At 40.5% G+C, this 10,542-nt stretch overlaps 1 non-coding gene across 1 annotated transcript; it reads right to left on the bottom strand.

The window, feature by feature from the left end:
- Positions 1-8,966: 8,966 nt before the first annotated feature.
- LOC111550687 lies at positions 8,967-9,072 on the bottom strand. Its single transcript, XR_002734151.2, has one exon. It is a non-coding gene; the product is annotated as a U6 spliceosomal RNA (small nuclear RNA).
- Between the last annotated feature and the right edge of the window lie 1,470 nt (positions 9,073-10,542).

Raw genomic sequence — 10,542 nt, 5'->3', positions numbered from 1 at the left:
CCCTCTTTCCACTCTTCACCGTCAGGTAGGCCCCAGTGTGTGTTGTTACCCTCTTTGTGTTCATGACTTCTGATTTAGCTCTCACTTACAAGTGAGAACATGTGTTATTTGGTTTTCCGTTTCTGTGTTAGCTTGCTAAAGATAATGGCCTCCAGCTCCATCCATGTTCCCTCAAAAGACATGATCTCATTCTTTCTTATGGCTTCATAGTATTCCATGGTGTATATGTACCATATTTTCTTGTTCCAATCTGTCATTGATAGGTATTTAGATTGATTCCATGTCTTTGCTATTGTTAATAGTGCTGGAATGAACATACGCGTGGATGTATCTTTATGGCAGAATTATTTCTATTCCTTTGGGTATATACTCAGTAATGGGATTGCTGGGTCGAATAACAGTTCTGTTTTTAGCTCTTTGAGGAATCACCATACTGCTTTCCACAATGACTGAACTAACTTACACTCCCACCAACAGTATATAAGTGTTCCCCTTTCTCTGCAACCAGCATCTGCTATTTTTTGACTTTTTAGTAATAGCCATTCTGAGGCTGGGTGTGGTGGCTCATGCCTGTAATCCCAGCACTTTGGGAGGCTGAGGCAGGTGGATCACCTAAGGTCAGGAGTTCAAGACCAGCCTGGCCAATATAATGAAACTCCATCCCCACCAAAAATACAAAAAATTAGCCAGATGGTGGTGGGTACCTGTAATCTCAGCTACTCAGGAGGCTGAGACAGGAGAATCACTTGAATCCAGGAGGCAGAAGTTGCAGTGAGCTGAGATCACACCATTGCACTCCAGCCTGGGCAAAAAGAGTGAAACTCTGTCTCAAAACAAACAAACAAAAAATAAAATAATAGCCATTCTGACCAGCGTAAGATGGTATTTCATTGTAGTTTTGATTAGCATTTCTCTAACTATCAGTGACATTGAGATTTTTTTAATATGTTGACCACATATATGTTGATATAGTTTGTACCCACCCAAATCTCATCTGGAATTGTAGCTCCCATAATCCCCACATATTTTGGGAGGGGCCCAGTGTGAGGTAATTGAATCACGGAGGCAGGTTTTTTCTATGCTGTTCACGTGATAGTGCATAAATCTCACAAGAACTGATGGTTTTATAAAAGGGCAGTTCCCTGGCACATGCTGTCTTGTTGCCTGCCATGTAAGATGTGCCTTTGCTCTTCCTTCACCTTCCTCCATGATCGTGAGACCACCTCAGCCATATCTAACTGTGAGTCTATTAAATCACTTTTTCTTTATAAATTGCCCGGTCTCAGGTATGTCTTCCAGGCAGTTTGAAAATGAACTAATACAGTAAATTGGTACTGAGAGTGGGATACTGCTATTAAGATACCTGAAAGTGTGGAAGTGACTTTGGAGCTGGGTAACAGGCAAATGTTTGAATAATTTGGAGCTCTCAGAAGAAGATAGGAAGATGTGGGAAAGTTTGGAGCTTCCTAGAGACTTGTTGAATGGTTTTGACCAAACAGTCTGGGCTGAAGTGGTCTCAGATGATGAGGAACTTATTGGGAACTGGAGCGAAGGTGATACTAGCTACGCTTTAGCAAAGAGACTGGTGGCATTTTACCCCCATCCTAGAGAACTGTAGAACTTTGAACTTGAGAGAAATGATTTAGGGTATCTGGTGGGAGAAATTTCTAAGCGGTAAAAAGTTCAAGAGGAAGCAGAGCAAAAAGATTGAAAAATTTGCAGCCTGATGATGCAATAGAAAAGAAAAACCCATTTTCTGGGGAGAAATTCAAGCTGGCAGCAGAAATTTGCATAAGTAATGAGAAGCAGAATGTTATTCACCAAGACAATGGAGAAAATGTCTCCAGGGCATGTCAGAGACCTTCATGGCAGCCCCTCCCATCACAGTGGCCTAGAAGGGAAAACCGGTTTCCTGGGCCAGGTCCAGGGCCCCCCCTGCTATGTGCAGCCTTGGGACTTCATGTTTACATTCCATCTGCTTCATCTGTGGCTACATGGGGTCAATGTACAGCTTGTACTGTGGATTCAGAGGCAGCAAGCCCCAAGCCTTGGCAGCTTCCATGTGGTGTTGGTCCTATGGGTGTGCAGAAGACAAGAATTAAGGTGTGGGGGACATCTGCCTAGATTTCAGAGGATGTATGGAAATACCTGGATGTCCAGGCAGAGGTGTGCTGCAGGGGCGGAGACCTTGTGGAGAACCTCTGCTAGGGCAATATGGAAGGGAAATGTGGGGTAGGAGCCCCTACACAGAGTCCCAACTGGGGCACTGCCTAATGGAGCTGTGAGATGAGGGCCACTGTCCCCAGACTCCAGAATGGTAGATAAACTGACAGCTTGCACCATGTGCCTGGAAAAACCACAGAAGACTCAATGACATGAAAGCAGCCAGGAGTGGGGCTGTACCCTGAAAAGCCCCAGTAGCAGAGCTGCCTAAGACCGTGGGGGCCCACCTCTAGCATCAGTATTCCCTGGTTGTGAGACATGGAGTCAAAGGAGATAATTTTGGAGCTTGAAGATTTGACTGCCCTGCTGGGTTTTGGACTTGCGTGGAGCCTGTAACCCCTTCATTTTGGCCCTTTTCTCCCATTTGGAGCAGGTGTATTTAACCAATGCCTGTATCCTCATTGTACATAGGAAGTGACTAACTTGCTTTTGATTTTACAGGCTCATAGTGGAAGGGACTTGCCTTATCTCAGGTAAGACTTTGGACTGTGGATTTTTGAGTTAATGCTGAAATGCGTTAAGACTTTGGAAAGGCATGATTGGTTTTGAAATGTGAGGACATGAAATTTGGGAGGGGTCAGGGGATTAATGATATGGTTTGGTTGTATCCCCACCCAAATATCATCTTGAATTGTAGCTCCCATAATTCCTACATGTTGTGGGAGGGACCCAGAGGAAGACAATTGAATCATGGGGGTGGATTTTTCCCATGCCGTTCTCATGATAGTGAATAAGTCTCCTGAGAACTGATGATTTTACAAAAGGGCAATTCCCCTGCACACCCTCTCTTTTGCCTGCTGCCATGTAAGATGTGCCTTTGCTCTTCCTTTACCTTCCGTCATGATTGTGAAGCCTCCCCAGCCATGTGAAACTGTGAGTCCGTGTGAGTTACAGGTGCCTGTTTTTCTTTGTAAATTACCTAGTCTTAGATATTTCTTCATAGTAGTATGAAAATAGACTAATACGTATATCTTCTTCTGTTCATGTCCTTTTCCCACTTTTTAATGGAGTTATTTGTTTATTCTCATAAATTTAAGTTTCTTATAGATGCTGTTCGACCTTTGTCAGGTGCTTAGTTTACAAAATATTTTTCCCATTCTGTAGATTGTCTATTTACTCTGTTGATAGTTTCTTGTGCTATACAGAAGGTCTTTTGTTTAATTAGATCCCATTTGTCAATTTTTGCTTTGGTTGCAATTGCTTTTGGTGTCTTCATCATGAAATCTTTGCCCATTCCTCTGTCTAGAATGGTGTTGCCTCGGTTGCTGTCCAAGGTTTTTATAGTTTTGGGTTTTACATTTAAGCCTTTAATACATCTTGAGTTGATTTTTTGTAAATGGTGTAGGGAAGGGGTCCAGTTTCAATCTTCTGCATATGGCTAGCCAATTATCTCAGAACAATTTATTGAATAAGGAGTCCTTTCCCCATAGCTTGTTTTTGTTAGCTTTGTTGAAGATCAGATGGTCATAGGTGTGGGGCCTTATTTCTTGGCTCTCTATTCTGTTCCATTGGTCTATGTATCTGTTTTGTACCAGTACAATGCTGTTTGGGTTACTGTAGCCCTGTAATATAGTTTGAAGTTTGGTAACATGATGCCTCCAGCTTTCTTGGTTTTGCTTAGGATTGTTTTGGCTATTCTGGCTTTTAAAAAATTCATTTTTTTTTTTTTGACATGGAGTCTCACTCTGTTGCCCAGGTTGGAGTGCAGTGGTGAAATCTCGACTCACTGCAATCTCCCCCTCCTGGGTTCAAGTAATTCTCCTGCCTCAGCCTCCCCAGTAGCTGGGACTACAGGCACATGCCACCACACGTGGCTCATCTTTTGTATTTTTAGTAGAGATGGGGTTCCACCATGTTGGCCAGGCTGGTCTTGAACTCCTGACCTTGGGTAATCCACCTGCCTTGGCCTTCCAAAGTGCTGGGATTACAGGTGTGAGCCACTGCACCCAACCTCCACATGAATTTTAAAATAATTTTTTCTAGTGCTGTGAAAAATGTTGTTGGTAGTTTGATAGGAATAGAATTGAATCTGTAAATTGCTTTGGGTAGTATGGTCATGTTAATGCTGTTGATTCTTCCTATCCATGAACATGGAATGTTTTTTCATTTGTTTGTATCATCTCTGATTTATTTGAGCAGTATTTTGTAGTTCTTATTGTAGAGATCTTTTGCCTCTCTGAAAAGCTGTATTTCCTAGGTATTTTATTCTTCTTGTGGCAATTGTGAATGACACTGTATTTCTGACTTGGCTCTCAGCTTGGCTGTTGTTGGTGTGTAGCTATGTTAGTGATTTTTGTACATTGATTTTGTATTCTGAAATTTTGCTGAAGTTGTTTATCAGCTGAAGGAGCTTTTGGGCAGAGACTATGGGGTTTTCTAGATACAGGATCATGTCATCTACAAACAGGGATAGTTTGACTTCCTGTGTTCTAATTTGGATGACCTTTATTTCTTTCTCTTGCCTGATTGTTCAGATCAGGACTTCCAATACTATGTTGAAGAAGAGTGGTGAGAGGGGCATCCTTTTCTTGCACTGGTTTTTAAGGGGAATGCTTCCAGCTTTTCCCCGTTCAGTATAATGTTGGCTGTGGATTTGTAATAGATAGCTCTTATTATTCTGAGGTATCTTCCTTCCATACCTAGTTCATTGAGAGTTTTTAACATGAAGGTTTGTTGAATTTTATCAGAAGTCTTTTTTTTGCGTCTATTGGTATAATCATGTGGTTTTTGTCTTTAGCTCTGTTCAGGTGATGAATCACAGTTGATTTGCATATGTTGAACCAACCTTGCATCCTGGGGATGAAGCCTACCTGATCATAGTGGATTATCCTTTTGATGTGCTGCTGGATTCAGTTTGCAAGTTTCTTTTGTTGAGGATTTTTGCATCAGTGTTCATCAAGGATATTGGCCCAAAGTTGTCCTTTTTTGTTGTGTCTCTGCCAGGTTTTGGTATCAGGATGATGCTGGCCTCATAGAATGAGTTGGGGAGGAATCTCCCCTCATCAATTTTTTGGAATTGTTTCTGTAGGAATGCTGTCTGTTCTTCTTTGTACATCTGGTAGAATTTGGCTGTGAATTCATCTGGTCCTGGGCTGTTTTTGGTTGGTAGGCTATTTATTACTTATTCGATTTTGGAGCTTGTTATTGATCTGTTCAGGGAATCAGGTTTTTCCTGGTTCAATCTTGGAAGGGTGTATGTGTCCAGGTATTTATCCATCTCTTTTAGGTTTTCTAGTTTGCATGCATAGAGGTGTCCATAGTAGATTCTTCTGGTTAGTTTTATTTCTGTGAGGTAAGTGGTAACATCCCCTTTGTCATTTCTTATTGTGTTTATTTGGATCTTATCTCTTCTGTTCTTTATTAGTCTAGCTAGTGGCCTATCTTATTACTTTTTTTCAAAACACAAACTCCTGGATTTGTTGATCTTTTGAATGGTTTTTTGTGTCTCAATTTTCTTCAGTTCAGCTCTGATTTTGGTTATTTCTTGTCTTCTGCTAGCTTTGCAGTTGGTTTGCTCTTGCTTTTCTAGTTGTTTCAGTTGTGATATTAGGTTGTTAATTTGAGTTCTTTCTAACTTTTTGATGTGGATGTTTTGTGCTATGAGTTTCCATCTTAACACTGCCTTAGCTGTGTCCCAGAGATTCTCATATGTTATACCTTTGCTCTCATTAGTTTCCAAGAACTCTTGATTTCTCCCCTAATTTCATTATTTATTCAAAAGTCATTTAGGAGGATGTTGCTTAATTTCCATGTAATTGATAGTTTTGAGCAATTTTTAAGTCCTGACTTCTATTTTTATTTTGCTGTGGTCTGAGAATGTGTTTGGTATGATTTTGGTTCTTTTGCATTTGCTGAGGATTGTTTTACATTTGATTATGTGGTCACTGATGTGGTGATGAGAAGAATGTATATTCTGTTGTTTTTGGGTGGAAAGTTCTGTAGAGTTCTATCAGATCCATTTGGTCCAATGTTGAGTTCAGTCTCTAAATACCTTTGTTAACTTTCTGTCTTGATGTTCTGTCTGATACTGTCAATGGAGTTTTGAGGTTTTCCACTATTATTATGTGGGAGTCTGTCTCTTGAAATGTCTCTAAGAACTTGTTTTAGGAATCTGGATGCTCCTATGTTGGGTGCATATATTTGTGATACTTGGGATCTACTTTTTTATGATTTCCATTTGCTTGGTAGATTTTTTTCTCCATCTCTTTATTTTGAGCCTGTGGGTGTCATTATATGTGAGATGGGTTTCTTGAAGACAGCATACCCTTGGGTCTTGCTTTTTTATTCAGCTTACCACTCTGTGCCTTTTGGGGGGGGGGGGCATTCAGCCTATTTACATTTAAGGTTTGTATTGATATGAGTGGTTTTGATCCTGTCATTGTGTTTTTAGCTGGTTATTATGCTGCTTTATAGTGTGACTGGTCTGTGTATTTAAGTGTGTTCTTGTATTTGCTGGTAGTGGTCTTTCCTTTTGATATTTAGTTCTCCTTTAAAGGTCTTTTGTAAGGCAGATCTGGTAGTAACAAACTCCCTCAAAATTTGCTTATCTGAAAAGGATTTCTTCTTCACTTAGGAAGCTTAGTTTGGCTGGCTATTCTTGGTTAATTTTTTTTTCTTTAAGAATGTTGAATACAGGCCTCCAGTTTATTCTGGCTTGTAGGGTTTCAGCTGAGGAGTGGACTGTTAGCCTGATGGTATTCCCTTTGCAGGTAATCTTCCCTTTCTCTCTAGCTGCCTCTACCATTCTTTCTTTTAAACCTTGGAAAATCTGATGATTATGTGTTTTAAGGATGATCTTCTGGTGTAGAACCTTGCAGGGGTTCTCTGTATTTCCTGAATTTGACTGTTGGCCTCTCCAGCAAGACTGGGGAATTTTTCATAGATGATATCCTGAAATTTATTTTCCAAGTTGTTTGCTTTCTCCCCTTCCTTTTCAGGGACACCAGTGGTTAGTAGATTTCCTTCTTTATTTAATTCCATATTTTTTGAAATTTGTTCATTCCTTTTCATTCTAATTTCTTTATTTTCATTTGACTGTCTTATTTCAGAGAGGCAGTCTTTGATTTCTGAGATTCCCTTCTCAGCTTGGTCTATTCCACCGTTGATATTTGCAATTGCATTGTGAAATTCTTGTAGTGTGTGTTTCAGCTCTGTCAGATCCATTAGGATCTGGCTATGCTTTCTTTCAGCTTCTGTATCATTTTATTGTGATACTTAGTTTCCTTGGATTGGGTTTTGCTATTCTCCTGAATCTTGATGATCTTTGTTTCTATCCATATTCTGAATTATATTGCTGTCTTTTCAGCCAACTGAGCCTGGTTAAGAACTCTTTTTGGGGCCGGGCACGGTGGCTCGTGCCTGTAATCCCAGCACTTTGGGAGGCCGAGGTGGGGAGATCACAAGGTCAAAAGATTGAGACCATCCTGGCCAACATGGTGAAACCCCATCTCTACTAAAAATACAAAAATTAGCTGTGTGTAGTGGTGCACACCCATAGTCCCAGCTACTCGGGAGGCTGAGGCAGGTGAATGACTTGAACCTGGGAGGTGGAGTTTGCAGTGAGCCAAGATCATGCCACTGCACTCCAGCCTGGTGACAGAGCAAGATTCCATCTTATAAAAAGAAAAGAATAGAATAGAATAGAATAGAATAGAACCCTTGCTGGAGAACTAGTGCATTACCTGAGTTCTTGCATTGGTTCTTTCTCATCTCTGCATGTGGGTGTTCCTTTAACTGCAGTGTATATTGAGTACAGTCAATTGACTTCTTTTCTGGATGTTTTCACAGGTTTAAGGCTTTGTGCAGCATCTTTATTTGTAGCTGACTGCTTGTCTTTGGTTTCACAGCAGGATATGTTAGTGAGGTATTTTGGGGGTTGAAGCTTTGGAGTGTGATTCAGTAGGTGGTGCTCAGGCATATTGGTCTTTTGGTAAGCTCTTGCTCAGTTGTGTGGCTTCTCTATATTTCCTTACTCTTGCAGCTATGCTCCCTCTCAATGCTCTGAAATTTTGGGCTCTGCTCTCACTTGAGTGCTGGCTGTAGATTGCAGCTTGGCACTCCTGAGCTACCCACCACAGCTCTGCGGTGATCTCAGGGTTTATGTTCCCTCCCCAACTTGGATGCAGCAGAGCAAGGGACATTAGTAGTGGTTGTGTCCAAGGGTCTTTTGCTTGTCTCCTGGGGACTCCACCCCAGAGAAATGCAGGTTGTTAATCATTCAGTGTAGTCAGTCCAGGATGGAGGGTCTGTGCTGTGGGCCCAAGCTAGGGGTTCCCTGCATGGGGACTAGTATTTTTTTTTATTATTATTACACTTTTTATTTTTTTATTTATTTGTTTTTTAAAATTATTATTATACTTTAAGTTCTAGGGTACACGTACATAATGTGCAGGTTTGTTACATATGTATACTTGTGCCATGTTGGTGTGCTGCACCCATCAACTCGTCAGCACCCATCAACTCGTCATTTACATCAGGTATAACTCCCAATTCAATCCCTCCCCCCTCCCCCCTCCCCATCATAGGCCCCAGTGTGTGATGTTCCCCTTCCCGAGTCCAAGTGATCTCATTGTTCAGTTCCCACCTATGAGTGAGAACATGCGGTATTTGGTTTTCTGTTCTTGTGATAGTTTGCTAAGAATGATGGTTTCCAGCCGCATCCATGTCCCTACAAAGGACACAAACTCATCCTTTTTTATGGCTGCATAGTATTCCATGGTGTATATGTGCCACATTTTCTTAATAAAAATATGGAATGCTTCACGAATTTGCGTGTCATCCTTGTGCAGGGGCCATGCTAATCTTCCTGTATCATTCCAATTTTAGTATATGTGCTGCCGAAGCGAGCATGGGGACTAGTATTTTTAAGATGGCTGAAATATGTTCAATGAACAAGGGCTTTTATATAAAAATCAAGTGATTCCACCAATAGTCAGTCTTTATTCAAAGGGAAAGGTTCACAGTCAATAACATGACTCTGGTTGTTAAAGGAAATAGTGAAAATTGTGGAGAAGATGAAATCTTAGACATAAGGTGTTTTTTATTTACAATATTTTCAGTGAGGAAGTGGGCTATGAAACTGCATTAAAAAAAAACCACCAAAATACATTGCTAATAGAAAAGCTGTTTGCATAAATTTACACGGAGGTAAAATCACTTCTTCATGTTGTTGATAAAACCAGTAAAGATGATTTTGTGATATGTGGTGGTTTGGGAATATATTGCTATTTGGCCTAGCCTGAACCTGTCACCTACAACTGAATGATTACAGTTTTTACTGTTGAGGTTGTAATATTAGGAATTATTAGAGACCAAACTCGGGCACACTAGGAGCTTAACTCTTTCCCATACTTCATGATTTTCTTCACTACCCAGAAAATGAAATCAATGAAGTGTTATTGGGAATATTTATAAACCACATCCTAATGCTGCCACTGATAATGAAAGAATACTTTGCAGAGTCAAATCAATCCAAGAGAGGATGAGGAATTTATTTTCCATGATTTCCTAAATTCACATAATTCAAACTTCCAGTTTTTGAATCTGACGGGCCTTCCATTTAGCATGTCTCCATTCCTATCAGTGATTTTTCATAGGAATTTCTGTACAATTTCCGTATCCATGACCATGATTAAGCTGAATGTATAGAACCAGCTGAGAGTCACCAAACAGTCACTGACTCCCAAGAGGACCATGAATTTGTATCAGAAGGTTCTATTTACCAGAAGTAGAGTAACCAGCTGTCCTGTGAATTGAGCATTCTACTGGACTGGATTTCAGGCTTCTCAATGGCAGGAAAGAGAGATTATTTCACATTTAATGTTAGTCTTAAACACTGTTATAACTTTTCTTAAGATTTTACTAAACATGGCAGTCCCCATATGCACCCAAAACCCATTAACAGTGTGCAGATGTCTGAAGTGTGAGAAGCACCGTTCACAGCTGTTATTTCCAAATGGTGAGTATGAGGGCAGGAAAACTATGGTTTATGTTACGCTTGAAGCATTTCTGTTTTGTATTTGATTGTAATGTGCACAGTATTGAGTACAGTGATAAGTCTATATGCTTCTGTGAATATACACAGAATGTAAGTACATGCTCAAAAGTTTTTTATGGTAGGGACCTATAATCAAAAAGTTTGAACACTTATAGGGTTTGGAGGCATGTCCCCACCCAAATTTCATATTGAAATGTGATCCTCAAGGTTGGAGGTGGGGCCTGGTGGGAAATGATTGGATCATGGGGGTGGATTTCACATAAATGATTTAGCACCATCCCCTTTGTGCTGTCCTCGTGACAGTGAATTCTCGTGAGATCTGG

The sequence above is a fragment of the Piliocolobus tephrosceles genome, chromosome 18 (assembly GCF_002776525.5).
Source record: "Piliocolobus tephrosceles isolate RC106 chromosome 18, ASM277652v3, whole genome shotgun sequence".
Taxonomy (NCBI): domain Eukaryota; kingdom Metazoa; phylum Chordata; class Mammalia; order Primates; family Cercopithecidae; genus Piliocolobus; species Piliocolobus tephrosceles.
Note: the sequence above shows the minus strand (reverse complement) of the source record. Positions and strands in the feature narration are given on the sequence as shown.